Raw genomic sequence first — 26,144 nt, 5'->3', positions numbered from 1 at the left:
GTCTGGTGATCCTGCATGCAGTCGAAAATCTGTGTATAACTTTTGACTCCTTCAAAACTTAATAGTCTACAGTAGACTGGAAACCTCTTGATAACATAAAAAGCAGATCAACACATATTTTATATGTTGTATGTATCATGTACTGTAGTCTTACAAGTATGCTAGAGAACAGAAAACATTATTAAGAAAATCATAAGGAAGAGAAAACACATTTACAGTACTGTGCTGTATTTACTGAAAAAAAAATTCCTGTATGAGTGGACCCGTGTAGTTCAAACCCATGTTGTTGAAGGATTCTAGGGAATCTTATGGGATTCAAGGGCAATATGATGCTGTACTTCAGGAATAAACTGCGAAGGAATTGCTTTCTATGTCTTCTTTCTCCATTTTTTCCCATGTTCTCACTGCACATCTGCATTATTCTTGACCCTACTTTTACTGGCCTATTCAGCTCTTCAGACTACATAGATGGACTTGTAAAAGGAGGGTGGAATTCCCAGAAAAGGTGTTGGGTTGGGCTAACCAAACTAGTTGTTCACTATAAATCACTATGAAAATAACTTGTAGAAGTATCTTCATACAATGAGTGCTACACATTATAGGTAGATCATTAGTTTAGTCCTTGTTATCTGAAAGCAGGGCCACATAAGCTTTTTGTTTATGCATTTCTGTGCTGATTATTCTGTCTCCTCACCCTTATACCCATTGTCTGTCTTCTCTGTGTTGTTGTTTAACCTAGAAGACTAACCTTTTCCCACTGTATCACCAAGACTATGTTGTCTCACTTCAAATTGGATTTAGCTGATGGAGGTCAGAAAGTGGTATGAGAGACATATCAGAATATTTATTCCTTGATTCCAACTGCTTCAATGCTATATCTTTGACAATAGCTATAACTGTGCATGAGTACAGTTCGATACTGGTGACTCTCTTCTCACTGGGCCCCAGTAACACTAGTTCCTCCCCTTGTCTCTCAGCCAAGGGTGGCAATGGCTCCCTATTAATGCTAATTTCAGAGTACCTTGACGTTTCTTAATACTTCCCATATATTTGTAAGTAGCACTTTCATTAAAGTCTCATTTGAGCTACTGGGGAGAATTCTGTTTATTGTCAGGACTCTGGTATTTGGCACAAAAAGTAGCCCTAGAATCAGACCCTCAGCATGGGAATTCTTGTGCAATGTTGCCCTCTCATTTAAGGAAAATAACCTCTCAGCTTGACTGTAAGTGGAGAATGAGAAAATGGTAAGAGGCTGTATGCAGTGGTATTACTAAAGTGGACTACTAAACTTACCATCAGTGGTATCTCTGATTGCAGCTGATATTCCAAATTTGATATTTCTGCTGGAGGAAATGAATATACTTTCTGGTGTTTAGTGAGTTATATGCATGCCAAATGGTAGGAATAAACTCTGTTCACACTGTAGGTCTGGGACTTAGAACAGAATTGGTAATATGAGATATGTGGATGGACCTCACAGAATGGCCAAAGAGTTTGAAGATATTTGTATCTCATCAGATAGTAACCACTATAGAGGAAGATCTCAACAATCAGGTAGACAAGATGACCCATCCTTTGGATATCAGTCTCTGCCCCCAGTCCTCAAATGGCTTGTTTGGTGGGTTTATGCACAAAGTGGCCATATTGGCAGAGGTGGAGGTTATGTGTGGACTCAGAAATGTAGATTTCATTTTATCAAGGTTAATTTGGTGGTTACCCTGATGATAGTCTACCTTATCAATAAGTGAGACCAATGCTGAGGCCCTGATAAGGCACCATTTCCAATGTGACCTGCCATCACCATCATAGAGCATGCAGCAATTTATTTTTAAAGAATACATACAGATTTCTGACAGAGATGTGCCTCACCCTGACAGCACTCCTCTGTGGATTTATAGACTGGACTGTCCATTGTCATGGTATTCCATACAATATTTCATCTGACTAGGAATGGTAAAAGAAGTATGTCAAAGACCTGTGCCTAAGAAATTCACTGGTGTTACCATGTACCTCATCCCTAGAAATAGTGAATGACCTAGAGAAGGCAGTTGGGAGACAAAATTCTGCATGATTGGGATATTATTCCATAGGATGCAGCATATGCTTTAAATCAGCATGAATATTTGATCACACAACTCTTCAGGCTTTTAAAACATCTGGGCACTCTTTCTTTCAGAACTATAAGATTTAGCTTATTTGAGGCTACCCCTTCAGCTGATTTGAGGATCCTTCTGGAACTTTTATTCATATAGACTCAAAATCACTAAAGTACCTCAAGTGCCATATATTGGTCTCAATCAGTAGCAACAGCTTGTTAAAAGTTTTTAGTAGATTGACCAAAATCGTGCTAAAATATTTCAATACTGTTGTGCTTATGTTAGTGTTTATTTCTTTTTGTGTTTTATTAAAATGTGTAAGGAAGATGGCGGCGTAGGAGGACGCTGGGCTCACCGCGCGTCCTGCTGATCACTTAGATTCCACCTACACCTGCCTAAATAACCCAGAAAACCACCAGAGGATTAGCAGAACGGAGTCGCCGGAGCCAAGCGCAGACGAGAGGCCCACGGAAGAGGGTAGGAAGGGCGGTGAGGCGGTGCGCGCTCCACGGACTGGCGGGAGGGAGCCGGGGCGGAGGGGCGGCTCGCCGGCCAAGCAGAGCCCCCGAGTCTGGCTTGCAAAAAGCGGAGGGGCCTGACGGACTGTGTTCCGACAGCAAGCGCGACTTAGCGTCTGGGAAGTCATAAGTTAACAGCTCTGCTCAGAAAGCGGGAAGGCTGGAGGACAAAGGGAAGGAGAGCTGCTGAGCCCCCGGACGACAGAGCTCAGTTTGGTGGGGAACAAAGGCGCGCGCCAGCGCCATCTTCCCCGCCCATCCCCCAGCCAAAATCCCAAAGAGAACCAGTTCCTGCCAGGGAACTTGCTCGCTCCGCGCAAACACCCAACTCTGCGCTTCTGCGGAGCCAAACCTCCGGCAGCGGATCTGACTCCCTCCTGCTGCCACAGGGCCCCTCCTGAAGTGGATCACCTAAGGAGAAGCAAGCTAAGCCTGCCCCTCCTGCCCCTGTGCACCTTGCCTACCCACCCCAGCTAAGACGCCAGATCCCCAGCATCACAAGCCTGGCAGTGTGCAAGTAGCCCAGACAGACCACCCCACCCCACAGTGAATCCCGCCCCTAGGAGAGGGGAACAGAAGGCACGCACCAGTCTGACTGTGGCCCCAGCGGTGGGCTGGGAGCAGACATCAGGTCTGACTGCGGCTCCGCCCACCAACTCCAGTTATACACCACAGCACAGGGGAAGTGCCCTGCAGGTCCTCACCACGCCAGGGACTATCCAAAATGACCAAGCGGAAGAATTCCCCTCAGAAGAATCTCCAGGAAATAACAACAGCTAATGAGCTGATCAAAAAGGATTTAAATAATATAACAGAAAGTGAATTTAGAATAATAGTCATAAAATTAATCGCTGGGCTTGAAAACAGTATAGCTGACAGCAGAGAATCTCTTGCTACAGAGATCAAGGGACTAAGGAACAGTCACGAGGAGCTGAAAAACGCTTTAAACGAAATGCATAACAAAATGGAAACCACCACGGCTCGGATTGAAGAGGCAGAGGAGAGAATAGGTAAACTAGAAGATAAAGTTATGGAAAAAGAGGAAGCTGAGAAAAAGAGGGATAAAAAAATCCAGGAATATGAGGGGAAAATTAGAGAACTAAGTGATACACTAAAAAGAAATAATATACGCATCATTGGTATCCCAGAGGAGGAAGAGAGAGGGAAAGGTGCTGAAGGGGTACTTGAAGAAATAATAGCTGAGAACTTCCCTGAACTGGGGAAGGAAAAAGGCATTGAAATCCAAGAGGCACAGAGAACTCCCTTCAGACGTAACTTGAATCGATCTTCTGCACGACATATCATAGTGAAACTGGCAAAATACAAGGATAAAGAGACAATTCTGAAAGCAGCAAGGGGTAAACGTGCCCTCACATATAAAGGGAGACCTATAAGACTCGTGACTGATCTCTCTTTTGAAACTTGGCAGGCCAGAAAGAATTGGCACGAGATTTTCAGTGTGCTAGACAGAAAAAATATGCAGCCGAGAATCCTTTATCCAGCAAGTCTGTCATTTAGAATAGAAGGAGAGATAAAGGTCTTCCCAAACAAACAAAAACTGAAGGAATTTGTCACCACTAAACCAGCCCTACAAGAGATCCTAAGGGGGACCCTGTGAGACAAAGTACCAGAGACATCACTACAAGCATAAAACATACATCACAATGACTCTAAACCCATATCTTTCTATAATAACACTGAATGTAAATGGACTAAATGCGCCAACCAAAAGACATAGGGTATCAGAATGGATAAAAAAACAAGACCCATCTATTTGCTGTCTACAAGAGACTCATTTTAGACCTGAGGACACCTTTAGATTGAGAGTGAGGGGATGGAGAACTATTTATCATGCTACTGGAAGCCAAAAGAAAGCTGGAGTAGCCATCCTTATATCAGACAAACTAGACTTTAAATTAAAGGCTGTAACAAGAGATGAAGAAGGACATTATATAATAGTGACAGGGTCTATCCATCAGGAAGAGCTAACAATTATAAATGTCTATGCGCCGAATACCGGAGCGCCCAAATATATAAAACAATTACTCATAAACACAAGCAACCTTATTGATAAAAATGTGGTAATTGCAGGGGACTTTAACACCCCACTTACAGAAATGGATAGATCATCTAGACACACGATCAATAAAGAAACAAGGGCCCTGAATGAGACATTGGATCAGATGGACTTGACAGATATATTTAGAACTCTGCATCCCAAAGCAACAGAATATACTTTCTTCTCGAGTGCACATGGAACATTCTCCAAGATAGATCATATACTGGGTCACAAAACAGCCCTTCATAAGTTTACAAGAATTGAAATCATACCATGCATACTTTCAGACCACAACGCTATGAAGCTTGAAATCAACCACAGAAAAAAGTCTGGAAAACCTCCAAAAGCATGGAGGTTAAAGAACACCCTACTAACGAATGAGTGGGTCAACCAGGCAATTAGAGAAGAAATTAAAAAATATATGGAAACAAACGAAAATGAAAATACAACAATCCAAACGCTTTGGGACGCAGCGAAGGCAGTCCTGAGAGGAAAATACATTGCAATCCAGGCCTATCTCAAGAAACAAGAAAAATCCCAAATACAAAATCTAACAGCACACCTAAAGGAAATAGAAGCAGAACAGCAAAGGCAGCCTAAACCCAGCAGAAGAAGAGAAATAATAAAGATCAGAGCAGAAATAAACAATATAGAATCTAAAAAAACTGTAGAGCAGATCAATGAAACCAAGAGTTGGTTTTTTGAAAAAATAAACAAAATTGACAAACCTCTAGCCAGGCTTCTCAAAAAGAAAAGGGAGATGACCCAAATAGATAAAATCATGAATGAAAATGGAATTATTACAACCAATCCCTCAGAGATACAAACAATTATCAGGGAATACTATGAAAAATTATATGCCAACAAATTGGACAACCTAGAAGAAATGGACAAATTCCTGAACACCCACACTCTTCCAAAACTCAATCAGGAGGAAATAGAAAGCTTGAACAGACCCATCACCAGCGAAGAAATTGAATCGGTTATCAAAAATCTCCCAACAAATAAGAGTCCAGGACCAGATGGCTTCCCAGGGGAGTTCTACCAGACGTTTAAAGCAGAGATAATACCTATCCTTCTCAAGCTATTCCAAGAAATAGAAAGGGAAGGAAAACTTCCAGACTCATTCTATGAAGCCAGTATTACTTTGATTCCTAAACCAGACAGAGACCCAGTAAAAAAAGAGAACTACCGGCCAATATCCCTGATGAATATGGATGCAAAAATTCTCAATAAGATACTAGCAAATCGAATTCAACGGCATATAAAAAGAATTATTCACCATGATCAAGTGGGATTCATTCCTGGGATGCAGGGCTGGTTCAACATTCGCAAATCAATCAACGTGATACATCACATTAACAAAAAAAAAGAGAAGAACCATATGATCCTGTCAATCGATGCAGAAAAGGCCTTTGACAAAATCCAGCACCCTTTCTTAATAAAAACTCTTGAGAAAGTCGGGATAGAAGGAACATACTTAAAGATCATAAAAGCCATTTATGAAAAGCCCACAGCTAACATCATCCTCAACGGGGAAAAACTGAGAGCTTTTTCCCTGAGATCAGGAACACGACAGGGATGCCCACTCTCACCGCTGTTGTTTAACATAGTGCTGGAAGTTCTAGCATCAGCAATCAGACAACAAAAGGAAATCAAAGGCGTCAAAATTGGCAAAGATGAAGTCAAGCTTTCGCTCTTTGCAGATGACATGATATTATACATGGAAAATCCGATAGACTCCACCAAAAGTCTGCTAGAACTGATACATGAATTCAGCAAAGTTGCAGGATACAAAATCAATGTACAGAAATCAGTTGCATTCTTATACACTAACAATGAAGCAACAGAAAGACAAATAAAGAAACTGATCCCATTCACAATTGCACCAAGAAGCATAAAATACCTAGGAATCAATCTAACCAAAGATGTAAAGGATCTGTATGCTGAAAACTATAGAAAGCTTATGAAGGTAATTGAAGAAGATTTAAAGAAATGGAAAGACATTCCCTGCTCATGGATTGGAAGAATAAATATTGTCAAAATGTCAATACTACCCAAAGCTATCTACACATTCAATGCAATCCCAATCAAAATTGCACCAGCATTCTTCTCGAAACTAGAACAAGCAATCCTAAAATTCATATGGAACCACAAAAGGCCCCGAATAGCCAAAGTAATTTTGAAGAAGAAGACCAAAGCAGGAGGCATCACAATCCCAGACTTTAGCCTCTACTACAAAGCTGTCATCATCAAGACAGCATGGTATTGGCACCAAAACAGACACATAGACCAATGGAATAGAATAGAAACCCCGGAACTAGACCCACAAACGTACGGCCAACTCATCTTTGACAAAGCAGGAAAGAACATCCAATGGAAAAAAGACAGTCTCTTCAACAAATGGTGCTGGGAGAACTGGACAGCAACATGCAGAAGGTTGAAACTAGACCACTTTCTCACACCATTCACAAAAATAAACTCTAAATGGATAAAGGACCTGAATGTGAGACAGGAAACCATCAAAACCTTAGAGGAGAAAGCAGGAAAAGACCTCTCTGACCTCAGCCGTAGCAATCTCTTACTCGACACATCCCCAAAGGCAAGGGAATTAAAAGCAAAAGTGAATTACTGGGACCTTATGAAGATAAAAAGCTTCTGCACAGCAAAGGAAACAACCAACAAAACTAAAAGGCAACCAACGGAATGGGAAAAGATATTTGCAAATGACATATCGGACAAAGGGCTAGTATCCAAAATCTATAAAGAGCTCACCAAACTCCACACCCGAAAAGCAAATAACCCAGTGAAGAAATGGGCAGAAAACATGAATAGACACTTCTCTAAAGAAGACATCCGGATGGCCAACAGACACATGAAAAGATGTTCAGCGTCGCTCCTTATCAGGGAAATACAAATCAAAACCACACTCAGATATCACCTCACACCAGTCAGAGTGGCCAAAATGAACAAATCAGGAGACTATAGATGCTGGCGAGGATGTGGAGAAACGGGAACCCTCTTGCACTGTTGGTGGGAATGCAAATTGGTGCAGCCGCTCTGGAAAGCAGTGTGGAGGTTCCTCAGAAAATTAAAAATAGACCTACCCTATGACCCAGCAATAGCACTGCTAGGAATTTATCCAAGGGACACAGGAGTACTGATGCATAGGGGCACTTGTACCCCAATGTTCATAGCAGCACTCTCAACAATAGCCAAATTATGGAAAGAGCCTAAATGTCCATCAACTGATGAATGGATAAAGAAATTGTGGTTTATATACACAATGGAGTACTACGTGGCAATGAGAAAAAATGAAATATGGCCTTTTGTAGCAACGTGGATGGAACTGGAGAGTGTGATGCTAAGTGAAATAAGCCATACAGAGAAAGACAGATACCATATGGTTTCACTCTTATGTGGATCCTGAGAAACTTAAGAGAAACCCATGGGGGAGGGGAACAAAAAAAAAAAAAAAAAGAGGTTAGAGTGGGAGAGAGCCAAAGCATAAGAGACTGTTGAGAACTGAGAACAAACTAAGGGTTGATGGGGGGTGGGAGGGAGGAGAGGGTGGGTGATGGGTACTGAGGAGGGCACCTTTTGGGATGAGCACTGGGTGTTGTATGGAAACCAATTTGACAATAAATTTCATATATAAATAAAAAAAAAAAAAAAAAAAAAAAAAATAAAATGTGTAAACACTGTTATGAATATTATTCATTTTAAATAGATCTTTTATTAGTATGAATTGCTTTTTTAGACCCAATTCGTGTTTTTTTTGCCTTTAATTCAAATTTATTTGATATTAATATTGTGATCATTGCTTTGTTTTTGCTAGCAATAACTTCATATCTTTGACCATGTCTTTATTATAGCCATTTTAATATTACTTTTGCTTTGAATTTGTTTCATAGAAATGGAATATGGCTGTACTTTGTTTTCTGACACATCTGAGAGGCTTTTTATTTCCTAGGGAAAGTGATTCAATTTCCATTTTATTATAGTTAATTTATTTTTTCTTATTTCTGGGATTTTCTATACTTTCCCATTAGTCTTTTTTTTTTTTTTTTCGTTTTCTATCTTTTGCTCTATGGACTATGTTTTCTTTACTTTTACCTTTGCAATGCTTTGGAATATTACAAGTGATTGTCTTGAAATTCTTATACTGTTTTTCTCTGATTATCATAGAGTTGGGTATGAAACAGTGCGCCCCTCCCATTATTTTACTTCTTTTTCTCCCTTGTGTTAGCTGTTTGTACAAAAATCATATGGAGGTATTAATGCAAATTTTTCTGAAAACAATTTTTTGGATGTACATTTTCTGATTGTTTAATTTTTTTTAATGTTTATTTATTTTTGAGAGAGAGAGAGCACACAACGGAGTGAGACACAGAATCTGAAGCAGGCTCCAGGCTCTAAGCTGTCAGCACAGAGCCAGATGCAGGACTCAAACTCATGAACCGTGAGATCATAACCTGAGCCAAAGTTTGACACTTAACTGACTGAGCCACCCAGGAGCCCCCATTTTCTGATTGTTTAGATATTTGGAAGTGTGAATTTCTTGCCTCCACTCCTGATAGGCAATTTGGATATAATCATTTGGATATAATCACTGAGTGTCTTCTGACATTTTAGTGGGCAGTGGGCATATGTGAAGTCGCCAGTTAAGAAAAAGAATGACCACAAAGAATCCAAAAACATCTTAAATTCTACATATAAGGACAGAGAGAGGGGGAGAATTAGGATCATGGAAAAGCTCATCAATATAGTGCAATACAAAATGGACATGTTCCTGCAGAATGTACAAGAAAAGGATAATAATGTAAAAGAAAAATGATAGGTATGGAAGACAGACCCAGAGCTTCCTCATAGGTAAAGCCTGTGATCCTGCAGAAGAGACCCAAAACAAATGTAACAGTAGGAACAATTCAACTGCAGGACAGGAAAATGTTCCTGAAGAAAATTAATCAAAAGAAGTTTACGATTAAATTCATTCTGGGAACACTTTTAATGATAATGATGAAGGACAAACATCCTGTATTTCTAGGTAGATAAAAGAATTAATCTAAATGGGAAAGTACTTATTTGATTTAGTTTTGGTTCATGATCAGTTTTCACCTTTTCCCCAGTGTCTTCACAGTCTTTCTAGTAAGACATGGACAAGATAATTGGGGAACTGATGGCCAGATGTCACTGTAATCCAGAAGTATTTTACAGAACTTTGAATAATCAGGCAAGGATGGGGCACCTGGGCAGCTCAGTGGGTTAAACGTCTGACTCTTGATTTCAGCTCAGGTCATGATCTCATGGTTCCTGAGTTCAAGCCCTGTGTCAGGCTCTACCCTGAGAGTGTGGAGGTTGCTTGGGATTCTCTCTCTCCCTCTGCCCTCCCCTTCTTTCTCTCTTTCTCAAAATAAATAAATAAACTAAAAAAAAATCAGTCAAGGTTTAGTTCTTTTGAACTCTTAACTGTCCCAGATCCAGCCATTGCTCCTTGTAAGTAGACGTTACTGACCAACAAAAGATGTTGGTGCTTCGTTACTGTCTCAAGCTCTTCTGTGTCTTGTGTGTGTTTCATTACGGAGATGCCAGTTTCCAGTTGGAAGCTTGGGCTGCTACACTCCAATCAGAGGAGACTCAAACTCTATTGGAACCTTGAACAATCAGCTATAGACGAGGAGAATAAAAAATATCGCCTTTTATATAAATTCTCTATTCTTGTGTGCCCTTGTATATTCTAGCCTGAAGTAATGTTATGTATCTTGGCCTTCTTGAGTCAGTTACCACAAGGATTTTAAGGCAGGTTGGCATACAAGTCATGGGTCAATGTTTTGGGTCTGAGTCTTCACAGGGGTGGGGTCTGAGTATCCTGGAATAGTCATGCTTCTTCTGAGATTTGAAATGCCATTCACTGGATGGGAGTTGTGTCTGCTGTCCTGGGGAGCCAGGTTTGCAGCAATTCGGCTGCAGGAGTTGCTACTGACCATCAGGGACTTGGAGAAGATAGCTCCCTTCTAGTGAAAGAGAGCAAACAAATAAAAAGTTGTCTCAACCCTCTGGGCTATCTTACCTCTGTGCATTTTAGCAAACAACTTGTGTTGAGGGACACGAAGGGCATAATGTTTGTAGGTGGAAACCCAAGCCCTATCATCCCTTCTTACAGAGCTTTAATATCTGAAAACAAAATGCTTTGAAATTTCAAACAGTCTGATAGAAACTGAAGGTGATAGAGGTCCCTCCTGCACCCTGCTGGGCTAAGAACGAAACTATGGCTCAAAGGCAGTAAGTTATAGAATGTAACCTGGCTTGGGATCCGAGCACTGGGGATCAAACTAAGATCCCTAAGAACGAAACTATGGCTCAAAGGCAGTAAGTTATAGAATGTAACCTGGCTTGGGATCCGAGCACTGGGGTCCAAATTCTGCCCCTAAATAGCTGGAGGTACCAATTCACTTCTCCTTCCTTCACCTGTTTCCTCATCTCTAAAACAAAATGGTTGATCTTGAATCATATAAGGATCAAAGTAAAGAAGTAAAACATGTACAGTGCTTAGCCTAGCAGGTATATAGTAAGTGTTGTTAGAACTCGCTCCTCCATTCAACCTCCTGAGAAACGTTCGGGATGAGAATGCTCTTAGCTAATTACAGAAACCACTAGGAAATTGCTTCCTATGGGTTAGACTTCAAATATTTGTTTGTTTTGTAGAAACGTATTGGGCTGCTTTCTGTATGTGTCTGTTCTGACTCAACACTTAATTATTGGGCAATCCAAAGAAGAAAGAAGTTGGTCTGTAAGTTATGTGGGTAAGGTGACCTAGAAGGGGAACTGAAAAGGAGCACCCAAAGGTGAGCAGCTGTCTGATAGTTAGGTCAAGACAAGTGCAAAAGAAACTTGAATAAATGTGGAAATTGATCAGTGAAAGGGAGGAAGCTTATTCATGTTTAATATGTCAAGTCTGGCACGACTTCCAATACTGCCTAATACATTTTTTTTCCAAGCAATATTTAATGAACACTTACTTTCTGTTGGCAACATAGATAGAACACAGATACTGGTTCCTGCCAGTAGGCTGATTATAATCCAGGGAGTTAGGGGAGCAAGTAAACAAACAACTGCAAATCACGAGGGTAGGTGCTTGGATAAATATGCGCACAAGAAACTTTGATTGTACACAGGACAGCTGTGTGTGAGGGACTGCTTCAGGGCATTGGGGAAGGCTTCCTGGAGGCAGTGACTCCTGAATCTCAAAGGGTGAGCAGGAGTCAGTTAATCAAAGGAATGGATGGAAGAAACTTAGGGACGGGCACCATTGGAAATATGTGGACAGATTCTGGCAAGTGTGCTATATGAAGCATGGATGGACTGGGCTGTTTAAGTGTCAACATGGGCATATCTGCCAGGTATAGGGTTCAATAATTGTGAATTGAGTGATTGAATGAGAGATTTTGTCATGCGTCCTACTGAAGCACAGATAAGTGTTTTCTACTGCCTTTTCCCGATCAGCCTATCGTAAATCTGTTAAAAGAAAAATGAGATTAGTTTACCATGGCTCATTTTATGGAACCATAACGGTTGTAGTGATCATGGATTTCTTTTTCAGTGGTTACAAGTTGCCCTCTTGATAAGAGTCAGTAATAAAATTTCTTAGTCTAGGGTTTGCAGAACTTACCTTTTTAAATATTAGAATCACATTTTTTCTCACATTTTCCAGAATTCAAGGATGAAGTGACTTAGAGATTTCATTGGTAGGTTCTCTCTGTAAACTGGTATATAATAATCACCTCCCCTTAACCAGCAGATTCCTCTGTGTTGGTTAGAATTAGGTTCCAGAAAGGGAATACTTTTGTAGAATAATTAAAAATATGGATTTGGGAATGAAATCAAGCCTAGCTTTGAAGCTTAGTTCTCCCGCTCAATAGCTGTGTAACTTTGGGCAAGAGTATTAAATGTGACAACATCTGCAAAAGCAATGATTAATTTTCCTTCTCTGTCCTCTCTGCCTAGTTCGTTCTATCGATCTCCTCTTTTTTTTTCCACAAACATTAAAAATCTTTAAACAGATAGTTTTTCCCAGTAGCCCTATCTTAATATAGAGTCTGTTTTCATTTTTCCATATTCAATTTTAATTCTTCTAGGTACTCAGATCCTTTATTATATTACCCGCTTTCACAATAGCACCTCAGCACTTGGATTGCTTCATAAATACAGTGTTTCGATGAGGTATATTGAAATTTGTTAGCTGGAAATTTTTTAAAAATTCAATAAATTTAGAAATCATCTTAGAAGTGACTTGCAGACTTTAATGACAAATTGATCATCACTCTGTATAGATGATGTAAAGGTCTGATAATGGTTTTCTTCTCTATGTGTATAGCTACATAATATTCTTTATAACCCACAAAGTAAATATCCTTGTACTCCTTTTACAAATGGAGAAATTGAGGCTCAGAGAGATTCAATAGCTCAACCTATGGTGTATCTACAAAGTGACAGAGCTGGGATTCAAAACCAGGTTTTTTTCCCACAACATTGTACCATGACACCTTCTATCTGATGACATTCATTAGTCTCATGTTTTATGCCTTTACACTTCTTATGAATTCAGCAGTAGCTTTATTCCTAAGGTTTTTGTGGCTGTTCTTTTTTTTTTTTTTTTAATATAATTTCTTGTCAAATTGGCTAACATACAGTGTGTAAAGTGTGCTGTTGGTTTTTGGGGTAGATTCCCGTGGTTCAGCTGCAGATGACCTCTATACCCTATTAATAGATGTTAATAATGTGTCATGGTTGCTTCAGATAATTTCTTCTGTTAAAGAAATAAAATGTTACTGATAACAACAGAAGCTCATCTTTTCTTCCCCCGTCCCTCCTAGGAATGAGCTAGTACCTCAGAGTGCTCATGTATGTCTTAAATCTTCGACCACAAACATATATGTGTAAACATAGTATTTAATTAAGAGTAATACAGCCATTCTTTTATATATGTTTTCATATTTGAAAGAAGCAGACATCATTTCAAGATGACCCAATAAAGCCAATGTATCACCTAACAAGAATGTGGGAGGAAAAAAAATCTACCCAAAGCAGTATATTTAAAACAGATGCTCTAGTATCTGAACTGATTCAAAGAAAAGAATATTTTTAAAGCACAGGGTAAAAAAGGAAAAATGGTCACTGTCAAAAAATTTGTTGTTACTTTATATTTCAGGAGGGAGATATGTTAAAATATTTACTTTGGTTAAAACTGGTCAAGTAGGGAAAAATTGATACTAAAGGAGGAAATGGAATAAAAAGAAACCCAATGAGGCTTCTCTACACTTTGCATCCTGAGGACTGTAAGATTTCCGGCATGTTAGTTAAAGGCTCTGTAATTGGAGAGATTGCCTAATGAAACAAATTAGTACAGGGTATTTCTCCTTTGTCTTCGTAAACTTCCCAAATCATGGAATTTAAGTTATATGTGAAGATGCTCTGTCAAAATAGAATCTCCTGCTTCTTAAGTAATTGAAAGCACCTGGATGTTTGACCCTGGCTCACAACATCTGGGAAACATCCATCTTATTTTTTTTCCAAATGTACATTCACAAAAAAGCAAATATCTCTATGGTTTCCCAGGTAGATTTCAAAATTTTCCCTCATTCAATCTTTTGCTGAATTTTAATTCGTCGCTAAAATGATGCAATAGACATAGCAAAATAAAATCAAGGTGAAGGGAAGCAGTTTAAACTTGCCTGCAATTCTTGGATGTTTTCACCTGGGCCTTATGCTTACCGTGGCTTCAGGTCTATGCCAAGACCCTAGCATTTCAGGGTTATTTCACTTGGATTTAGGATTCCTCTGTGGAATGTAGCCTCTGAATCGTAGCCCCTGGGAGCCAGGAAAAATAGGATGGAACTCAGGTGAGTTCTGCCTCAGATGTTGAGACATCCCCAGGCAATTAGTCTTCTGAAGCCAGGGAGTGCTTTCCAAACCCCTGGGACTATTTAATTCTGCATGATGGGTCCCAGTCCTGACTTCCTCTTATCATGAGCTTGTCAGGTCCCTCTTTTGAAGTGAGGTGGAAGCAATTACTATAATTGCAGGATACAAGGGATCTTAAAATTTACGTGTCTGTAAATATTTTGGTTGCTCATTAAAAACATCCATAGAATTTGTAGTAGAAATAACTAACTCTATGCTGAAGCCATAAACCCCTGATTTTCAAATAAATATCTCATGTTTGAAATAATATAGAGCGATCCTGTAACCATTTTAGAATACTTAGGCAAAAAGGAAAGTAAATCGTTAAACTCTTTAAAAATTTTTTTTTTAATTTTTTTTTTCAACGTTTATTTATTTTTGGGACAGAGAGAGACAGAGCACGAACGGGCGAGGGGCAGAGAGAGAGGGAGACACAGAATCGGAAACAGGCTCCAGGCTCTGAGCCATCAGCCCAGAGCCCGACGCGGGGCTCGAACTCACGGACCGTGAGATCGTGACCTGGTTGAAGTCGGACGCTTAACCGACTGCGCCACCCAGGCGCCCCTAAAAATTTTTTTAACAGTTTTTTATTTATTTTGAGAGAGACAGAGACAGTGCGAGTGGGGGATGGGCAGAGAGGGGGGAGACAGAATCCCAAGCACGTTCCGCACTGCCAGTGCAGTCCGACGCTTAACCGACAGAGCCACCCAGGCGCCCTAAACTCTTAATAGTTAAGTTGGAATATGTCCATCCAACAGATATGTTTGAGGTGGCTGTTGGTAAATATGACTTTAGAAATAGTTTCTAAAGAGACTGATTTTTAAAAATGGCTTTGAACAGCAAAAGAATAGATTTTTAAAGAAAAAAAGAAACCTCCCTATACAATTGGTAGGGTTTTAGCAATATAAACAGAACTCAAGCTTTGAAATCAAACAAGAAAGCTAAAAGTATATCAGGAAAAGACTTACTGATTTGTAAGCTCTATATCATGCAAAAGAAACAAAGGAAAGACATCACGAGAGGAAGAAACTTTTAGACATAACTTAAAAACCTCAAATTTTACCAATAATTTTTATTTTATTATTTTTTTTCTTTAAGAGAGAGACAGAGTGCATTCATGCATGAGGGAGGAGGGCGGAGGGAGAGGGAGAGAATCTGAAGCAGGCTCCATGCTCAGCACCACCCTATGCAGGGCTTGATCTCACCCCTGTGAGGTCATGACCTGAGCCGAAGTCAAGAGACGCTTAACTGACTGAGCCACCCAGGTGCCCCTCATTTTTTAATTATTAAAATTTTTAAAATTTGGGTAGAGTTGGCACATAATGTTACACTGGTTGCATGTGTATAACATAGTGATATGTGAAGCTGTCCTGTATGTCTATATGTTAAGCTACCCTCACCACAAGTGTAGCTACCCTCTGTCACCATATGAGGCTATTACAATATCATGGACTATATTCCTTGTGTTCTGCCTTTTATTCTTGCGACTTCTGCATTCTGTAACTAGAAGCCAGTGTCTCCCGCTTCTTTTACACATTTTGCCCATCACCCTACCTGCTTTCCTCTGACAACCTTCAGTTTGTTCTCTGTACTTACAGGTCTGATTCTGCCTTTTGTTTATTCATTTGAGCTTTTTAGATTCCACACACGAGTGAAATCATATGGTATTTGTCTGTCTCTGTCTGACTTATTTTACTTAGCGTTATACACTCTAGGTCCATGCATGTTGTTGCAAACGGCACGACCTTATCCTTTTTTAGGGCTGTGTGGCATTCCATTGCAAACAGAATGATTTTTATTTTTATCCTGAGTATTTGTCCCTAGAAGAATGTCTGCATATTAAGAGAAACGTGCTACCTACACAGACAAATTTCCAAGTCTCTGCAAAAAATCATCTCCTTCGTTGGTCTGTCACTGTCATAACCACCCTCCTCAGCTCTACTAAAGTTCCTGCCTGAGATCATTATCACTTAAAACCTCTTTGGAGAATTAGACAATTCATGAGAAAACATTAGACTAAAATTACCTCACATTAGACTGAACTGTTTATATTTCATAACTTCTCACTGTTCTCTCTTAATGAATTCTTGCTTCCTCATTCTTCAACTCCCAACTTGAGGACCTTGTCCATGAAGCATTTAATAACATTCCCGCATGCTTCCTATGCAGATGGATGAATGGCATCTTCTTTTGTGCTACTTCCACGCCTTGTGTAGACCTTAACTGCATGTTTATGACCATTGAATCACACTCGATTATTGACACACTTGTAAAATATACTGTGAGATCTTTAAGAATAATAATAGTTTTTTCTAAGCCTCGGAGCATTGCAAAGAACCTGTCGTATGGTAGGCTCAATATAATCCATGTTTCATGAGTAGACAATGGGAAGGTGAAGAAAAGTCCTGGGGCCCCACTGTGTGGCATATCGGTTTAGCTGATTATGGCTCTAGAAGCTTGAGAGAAAGGATTACCTCAAAACTAATTTTGAGAGGAATGGGGAGTGGTTATTTAATAGGTAGAGAGTTTCAGGTTTGCAAGATGAGAAAGTTCTGGAGATTGATTACAGAATTTGAGTGACAAGAAAGAGGACATATGAACCCGAGAAATCATAGGTGGACCTAAAGCTCTCGTGACTGTGTCAAGTGAAGGTGATAGCCATGTTAACTGATTACTCAAACATGTCTTTTTCCTTTTTGGTACATAGTGTTTTGCAACTTAAATCTTGCTTGATTTTCTTAGCCACCCTGTGAACAGACACATTTTTAATCCTTTATTTTAAAGGCCAAGAGACTAAGATAAAAAGAAATGAAGTGATTTGTGTGAATTGAGTGGGAGGATCCATTGAGCCGAGCTGCTGAGGTTGACAATCAACAGTCCTGTGTTAACCAGATGGGCTGGGCACTCAGTCTCATGATGACTGGTCTCACCTATCGTGTACTAGGCTCAGAGGAAGCCACCTGCACCCACCTTCTACAGGGGCTCTCTGGTGGCTGGTCCAACAGGGTGCTTATAGGAGGTCATCTTAGAGCAAACAAGAGAGGAAGAGTTTTCTCTCAGAGATGGCAGCTGTCCTTTGTCAGGACCTGAGTTCTCTGAAGCAGCTAGTCTTTTGGTGGTAGACAAATTGAAATCTGTGGTATGGTCCACTCTCCATTCATGTTCCTTTGATGCTAACAGAAAAGTAACATGGGCCCTGGTGGATCATGAGAGCCTGAGTGCTTTGACTGTACAGGATCAATGTTTGTACCCATTTGTTCTTGTCTTCTTGGCCAGCCCTCACATTCAGCTGTTGTATAAGGGGATATTTGAGTGGGCATATGCCCCAGCAGACATTATTAATGGCACTTTCCAACCCAGCTTCAGCTGAGCCTATTGGATCAAAGCATTGATCTACCACCAGCTTCCAGGCTTCTGTATTGCCCTAAAATTATCCCAATTCGTCTCAGTGCTGGCTACTATAACAAAACTACCTTTATACCAACTCTGAGAAATCTCTCTTTGCATGGCCCCAAGATCCAGTTCTGGGAGTGTGACAGAGACCTCAAATTCCTCCCTTCTGGCTTCCCAGATGGAGACCAGGGTTCCTAGCCCCTGGGCAATGGGATGTGGCCATGGAACTGAGTGTTGGCCAATAGACTGTGAGCAGGAATAGTACTAGCAACTTCTGGATTGGCTCTGTTTAAGCAAACCACTTTTCCTCTGCTTCTCCTCTGCCCTGTTCCCAAGGACTTTCCCAGTGAGCTCGCTTCAGTCGGGCTGACTTGGATGATAACCCTAGAGCAGAAATTCTCATTTTTGTCAGTCTCAGGACCTCTTCCCACTCTTAAAAATTATTTAGGACCCCAACTAGCATTTGTTTCTATGGGTGAATTTACCACATTTAGAAAGTAGAACTATGAAAATTTTACTAATTGTTTATTGAGTCATTTTAAAATAACTATAATAAAACTATTACATATTCACATAAGTAGTATATTTTTATGAAAACAATGTATTTTGCAATAAAAATTTAAATTGTGTATTAATTCATTTAAAATAATTGTGATATGCCTAGTATATGTTAATATAAGTAATATTTTAATTAAAAAACTACATTTTCTAAGATAAAACATTTAGTGAGAAGAGAGTGATTGTTTCATACTTTTGCAGATCTTGTAGTGGCTGGCTTAACAGAAGACAGCTGGATTCTCACATATGCTTCTGCAGTCAATTTGTTGTGATATGTGATATGTTTGGTTGAAGTATATGACGAAAAGCTAGCTTCATGAGGATTCGTAGTTGGAAAAGGGAGGAGTGTTTTAGCAGCAATTTCAGAAAATTTTATTCTCCTTTGATATTACACCAAATGACAAGTGGTAGGTTTCCTTCCTTCCTTCCCTCCCTCCTTCCTTCCTTCCTTCCTTCCTTCCTTCCTTCCTTCCTTCCTTCCCTCCTTCCTTCCTACCTTTGAATTCAATAAAAAAATTTATTTCAACAGAAAACCCTAATAATGTACTATACATCAATGTGCTGGCTGGTCTAACTTTAAACTTATGACCACAAACCACAAGTGGACCCTTGGGGCTGCCTAGCAACCCTCCTCCTTTCTCTGCTCAGTTCCCTCTCCCTTCTTTGAAGCTCTTGCCTCTCGTTTCACTGAGAACATTGCTATAAGGACATAGTTTCTATATCCTCATGCTTCTTCCAAGTTTATCACATTGTCTCTATTTGTCTCCATATAGTCCACCTTCCTTTCTATTGCAATGGATTAATTATCTATAATCCTAAAAGCAATCTATCCATCCATGCCTGGGAGCCTACACACAGTCCTTACTCCAGAAATTAACCCTTGACAAGTGGTAGTATTTTTTTTTTGAAAGAGGAAGACTGAGTGAGCACATGGGGAGGAGGGGTAGAGGGAGAGAGAAAGAATCTTAAGCAGGCTCCACGCTCAGTGCAGTGCCCAACATGGGGCTTTATCCTACAACCCTGGGATCATAACCTGAACTGAAATCAAGAGTTGCAGGGCGCCTGGGTGGCGCAGTCGGTTAAGCGTCCGACTTCAGCCAGGTCACGATCTCGCGGTCCGTGAGTTCGAGCCCCGCGTCAGGCTCTGGGCTGATGGCTCAGAGCCTGGAGCCTGTTTCCGATTCTGTGTCTCCCTCTCTCTCTGCCCCTACCCCATTCATGCTCTGTCTCTCTCTGTCCCAAAAATAAATAAATGTTGAAAAAAAAATTAAAAAAAAAAAAAAAGAGTTGGATACTTAAGCAACTGAGCCATGCAGGCACCCCAACAAATGGTAGATTCTTAAAGATTAGCTGCATTGTGAAATCTGAAACTGTATCAAAGAACTCAGTTTCATGAAAAGTCTATTGGTCTACTTGGTATTTTGAATGGATCTTTTGCCCATTCATGATGTTATAGTATTGGTTCACTGAGTTATCTAGATCTTTAAAATGTTGACATATTTTGTGATACAACATCAAAACATCCCAACTCTTTATATCTGTACCAGTCACAGAAAAACAATTTAAAAAATTTTTGATGTTTATTTATTTAAAAAAAATTTTTTTATGTTTATTCATTTTTGAAAGACAGAGAGAGGCAGAGCACAAGCAGGGGTGGGGCGGAGAGAGAGGGGGACACAGAATCTGAAGCAGGCTCCAGGGTCTGAGCTGTCAGCACAGAGCCCGACGCAGGGCTCAAACTCAGGAACCGCGAGATCATGACCTGAGCTGAAGTCAGACGCTCAACCGACTGAGACACCCAGGCGCCCCTGATGTTTATTTTTGAGAGGAAGAGAGACAGAGCACAAGTGGGGGAGGGGCAGAGAGCGAGGGAGACACAGAATCTGAAGAGGCTCCAGGCTCTGAGCTGTCAGGCCACAGCACTATACAGGGCTTGAGGCAACGAACCATGAGATCATGACCTAAGCCTAAGGTGGACGCTTAACTGACTGAGCCACCCAGATACCCCTCAGAAAAACAATTTAAACAACTTAAAGATAGAAACATCTTTAAGTGCTGGGTAGCTGTCAATTTCATGACACAGGTAAAAATATTCTGAAGTTGTAATTTTTGCTTAAAAGCTCAAATTTTGTAATTGGCAACAAACACTGTGCATTGTTTTAATTAAAGTTATAGACTCACTTTTTAATTTTCAGAAAAATATCTGTCAGATACCCAAATATGAACACACATATTTTGATCTTTGATCTTTCTTTCAAGTAAAAATCATGCTTCAGGAAAAGAAAAAAGTAGCTAGCTCAGCTTGAAACTCAAAATTGCACAAGTGTGTTTCTTGGAGACAAACGTGTTACTTTCTATGCGTTAAGCTTCATGCATACAGCCAAATTCATCCGACAGAATTAAAAATTCTGAATTAAAAGAATCAAGGGTTGGGGTGCCTGGGTGGCTTGGCCGGTTAAGCGTCCGACTTCGGCTCAGGTCATGATCTCATGGTCCGTGAGTTCGAGCCCCGCATCGGGCTCTGTGCTGACCGCTCAGAGCCTGGAGCCTGTTTCAGATTCTGTGTCTCTCTCTCTGCCCCTCCCCTGTTCAATGCTCTGTCTCTCTCTGTCTCAAAAATAAATAAACGTTAAATGTTTAAAAAAAAAAAGAATCAAGGGTTAATGAAGGTTCTACTTTTTACTGCTTCTTCAAAGACATTTTAAAGTGAAACTGGCTTTCCCTCCTGTGAATGTGTGGCAGTGAAGGGTGCAGTGACTACTAGGCTCCTGGTACGCTGGACAGTCCCTGCCTTGATTTGTGCCAACAGTTTTATCTACCATTGCTTTTGTCCCACCAGCCCAAATATGGGTGCAGTGAACAAGGCATGATATCTTAGTATTATGAAAATAGTTTTGACCTATGGATCTCCTGAAGAGATCTCAGGGACTCTAATGCTGAAATATTGGGGAAGGCTAAAGACCTTCATGTTCTCGGATATCTCTCCAGTGGCCATATGGAGCTGTCACAAAATGTTAAATGCAATGCCACAGTGAGGGCTACCCACGAAACTTAGACTTATGATCTACCGTTCTGAGTATTCTTTCTTCCTAGCTGAGTTAAGCGGTCAGGGATGGGAAAATGAGCTCCTTATGAAACCTTTTCTCAGGGCCTGGGAGGATGAGATAGGAACAGCAGGAGATATAGACTGGTGGTTTGCCAAAGTCCCTGTAGCCACAAGCTTCCTGGGAAGCATAACGGACTGTGCTGTTCCAATCTTCTGAAAACCCGGGTGACAAGGGATGTCAGAGGTTACTTTGCCTTGGAACTCTTCTACCAAAGACTGTGTAGCTTCTATAGCCCCACTTGGAGATTACAACCCATCCCTCTGTCTACTGGTCCTATAAACCACCTCCCCCATCCCACCTCAGCTCAAGGTATCAGAGGAGGCTAAATGCTGCGTGGGCTTTCTATGCTCTTTTCGTCTGCTCCACAGGGCTAGCAGGGTCCCTACCAGGCTTTTGGTGGCCTCCCTTGAAAAACAACACTCTTATGACTGTAAATGAAGCTTGGTTCAAAGTAAAGAACATATGAGGGAAATGGGGAAGCCATGTCTTATCCCCTTTGGAATGGGAATTCTGATGGCATTTTGGGAATTCTGTTTGTGGCAAGGATCTATTTGTGGTGTAACCCTGACGGTGACCTGACTTTCCTCATCGCTCATTTAGGATTCACCTTTCTTGGGTCTGCTAACTTGGTTACCATTCATCTGCCTGCAGTTTTAGCTTCCAAGAATCTGCTGCTATTATTTTACTCTGAGTCAGCTCTGGGAGGGTGACAATAGACCCCCTTCATCTGGTGCTATGGTGCCCTGTGGTCATGGTCCATACCCTAACAAATTTGCTGTATTTCATCTGTAACTGAGAACCCAGGGCCACTTTAAATAGATGTAAAGTTTGTCCATGTGACAAAGTTGCCTGACCCAAGGAAGAAATGGCGGGTGACATCTAGCCCTGCTCTGCTCATCGAGCTATGCTCCCGCAGATGGATCTGTCCAGAGTGGGCATCTTTTTCTAATGTCTCTACAGAAGGGTTGCCTTTCTATAGCTCGTACAAAGATACTTTCATAGAGGCTAGTGGCCCTCTGGGCATATATGTTGGCCCATCCTGGATCCTATGGATGGTGCTTCTTCTTCAGGATCTGTCCATGTAGGTTTTACCTGCAAGAGCTATCTCTATCAGGCCTTCCAGATACAAATACAATTGTTTGTGTTCTTTTTACCCAAAGGAACATGGCCCTGGAGGAGTGGCCCCCAGACTACACTTCTTTCTAGTTGGACAAGCTGGCCTTTCTTCTTTCCACCAACTAAGTTGCAATACCTAAGTTCTTCTACCAATCAATCTTCCTCCCATATCCATATCTAACACATACCCTCGTATGCTGCAAAGGAAGAAATTTTTTTTTTTTTTTTTTTTTTTTTTTTTTTTTTTTTTTTTAGCTGTGTGAATGTAGGAAGGAGTATCTGATAAGCCAGAGACCAATATGCAGCCGGTGGGCACCCGGTACTCACTGGGAGACCATGTGAGTGAGCACGCAAATGTGGTTCTGCTCTTATCACAACTAGATGATGCAGACTATGACAAGATCATGCACAGTCCTAGCAGCGACCACTCCTGTTGCTGCTATGGTTCCTGTTGTGCAACTCTCTGTCCAGGGCGACAGCACACAAGCAGAATCTGATACAGATATTTCTCCCCTTGCCACTGCCCCTCCATGTCAGATTGTTCTATTAGCTTTCTGCATTTGCTGGTCCTGAAGTGCCTCCAAATCCCTGGGTTCCCTTCGTCACAGCCTAGGTCACCAGTTCCTTTATTAAAAAGTCTAAAAAACTTTCATCTGGGAGTATGGTAGTTTCCTGCCCTTGTCTGGTACCCTTGTAATCATGAAATTACAGAACTCTGGCAACAAAGAGAAAGTCCTAGAAGCTTGGAGGTAGAGGGGGGTAGCTGGGTGAAGATGTTGGCACTACATGACTTTGATTTTCTTAATAGCAACAGAGAAAGGTAGAAATTTTTTTTTAATTTTTTTAACATTTATTTATTTTTGAGACAGAGAGAGACAGAGCATGAAGGGGGGGTGGTCAGAGAGAGAGGGAGACACAGAATCCGAAGCAGGCTCCAGGCTCTCGGCCGTCAGCACACAGGGCTTGAACTCACAGACCGTGAGATCATGACCTGAGCCAAAGTTGGATGCCCAACCAACTGAGCCACCCAGGCACCCCGAAAGGTAGAAATTAATAGAGGCTTTTCTTATAGACTCTGAGTGAAAATTATTTTCAACCAAGATTCTATTCTTAGGAGAATATCCATTAAATATGAAATAGACTGAAGGTGTTTTCAGACATGTAGGGTCCCTGAGAATTTACGATCAAAGCATCCTTTCTCTGGAATTTATTGAAGGAGATGCTCCACCACAATGAGAGAGTAAATAATAAAAAGGAAGACATGGGACTGGGAAACAGGAAATCCCATGGGAGACGGAGGTGAAGGGCATCCTCAAGGCAAGGGCCCAGGGCGGCAACTGTGTAGCTGGCAGAGGGGAGCAGTGGACCAGTGAAAACACAGCAGCTGGCTCCAGGAGATAAGGCTCCAAAGGAAAAAATTAACAGTCTTTTAAAAAAAAAATTTTAACGTTTATTTATTTTTGAGAGACAGAGCGTGAGCAGGGGAGGGGCAGAGAGAGAGAGGGAGACACAGCATCTGAAGCAGGTTCCAGGCTCTGAGATGTCAGCCCAGAGCCCGTCGTAGGGCTTAAACCCATGAACTGTAAGATCATGACCTGAGCTGAAGTCGGGCACTTAACCGACTGAGTCACCCAGGCACCCCAAAATTAACAGAGTCTTAAAAGGAGATTTAGACAATGGAGAAGCATTTGAAAATCCATTAGTGATGAATATATAGAAAATAGAGCAAAATACAATTATTAATAGTGTAGAAGGCAGAGTTGTTTAAGAATGAAACGAGTAATTATAGCATACTTCCTGGCTCAACTGTAAGTAATGTAAACACTGACTGTTGTTCTAACTAAAATTAATACATAAACATTTTGAGAGTACAAGGAGATAGGACATCTGTGATTGTGTGTGTGTGTGTGTGTGTGTGTGTGTGTGTGTGTGTGTGATAGTGGAAGTGGGGGAGAGATGCAAAGCAGTGTAGGCAAAGGTGCAGCCATCCAATAAATAACTGAGAAATCAAGAAATATTATGATAAGCATGCTATCGAGACATATAGAAGTAAACATTTAAAGAATAAGCTGAGGACTTTTTCAAAAAAAAATTTGTTTATTTTTGAGAGAGAGAGAGGGAGAGAACACAAGCTGTGGAGGCACAGAGAGAGGGAGACAAAGAATCCGAAGTGGGCTTTGCACTGTCAGCCCGATGCCTGAAGCAGGGCTTGATCTCACGAAATGTGGGATCATGACCTGAGCTGCAGTCAGATGCTCAACAGACTGAGCCATCCGGTTTCCCCTCAAGTGAGGATTCTTTAAAGCAGTTGTCTTTGGGCAGCAGGACATGGGAGGGATCTCTGGTACAAAGGTTTGCTGTTTTATTTTTTTGTTTGTGATTTATTTTTATTTTGGTAACAAACATTATAAACTTTGAGTTTTGTGCAGGTGTAATTTTGAAAAATATGAAACTAAATTTAAAATGCAGAGAGTATATTAACATAATGGAAATATAACAGATTTTTCTTTTCTCTAAGTTGCCTTATTAATAAACAATACTTCATAGGACAAAACCAAAACCATTAACAAGTGGACCTGAAATGAGAGAGCTGGGCAGAAAAGAGTGTCCCCCTGATCCCCTGGGCTTGCTGGAGGCCTCTCACCAGATGGCATGCTCAGCACCCACACAGCTCTTGTCTCTGACCCGCAGAACAAAATCCCATTTCCTTCCTGACCACGGTCAAAGTTCTCTGTTTTCTAATCACACCTCACCTCTTGACCTCTCTTACTCTTGACTGTTACAGTTTGTTGACTGTAGTTTGTAGTTGTGTTTCCCAAAAAGATATGTCCAAGTCTTAACCCCAGGTACTTGTGAAGGTGGCTCTAGTAAGAAGTAGGGACTCTGCGTTAAGCATCTCAAGATGAGATCATCCTGGTTTTAGGGTGAGTCCTAAGTCCACTGACTGGTGTTCTTATACAAGAGAGGGAAATTGAGACACAGAGACACAGAAGAGACGTGGAAGAAGGCCACGTGAAGACACAGGCAGAGACAGGAGGGATATAGCCGGAGGCCAAGGAACAGCTAGGGCTACCAGAAGCTGGAAGAGGCAAGAAAGGGCAAGGAAGGGCAAGGAAGGGCAAGGAAGGGCAAGGAAGCTCCCCTGGAGCTTTTACAGGGAGTGTGGTCCTGCCATCACCTTGATATCCGACTTCTGGGCTTCAGATCTTTGAGATAAGAACTTTCTGTTGTTTTAAGCCTCGAAATCTGTGGTAGTTTGTTAGGGCAGCCCCGGGAAGCTGATGCTCACGTTTGTTTCTCAGGTATTCCTCTCATTGACCAAACATTTACTGAGCAC

At 41.0% G+C, this 26,144-nt stretch overlaps 1 protein-coding gene across 2 annotated transcripts in view; it reads left to right on the top strand.

The window, feature by feature from the left end:
- LPAR1 (lysophosphatidic acid receptor 1) overlaps window positions 1-26,144 on the top strand; it is a 362,490-nt gene that overhangs the window by 149,020 nt on the left and 187,326 nt on the right. For both annotated transcript variants that reach the window (XM_086683697.1, XM_086683698.1), the window contains one exon: window positions 2,423-2,573. The gene's annotated coding sequence lies outside the window, so the exon portion shown is untranslated. The remainder of the gene's footprint in view (window positions 1-2,422; window positions 2,574-26,144) is intronic.

Source organism: Puma concolor, chromosome D4 (genome assembly GCF_028749965.1).
Source record: "Puma concolor isolate L17-30 chromosome D4, mPumCon1.1.hap2, whole genome shotgun sequence".
In the NCBI taxonomy this organism is placed as follows: Eukaryota; Metazoa; Chordata; class Mammalia; order Carnivora; family Felidae; genus Puma; species Puma concolor.
This window is presented reverse-complemented; position numbering and strand designations above follow the sequence as displayed.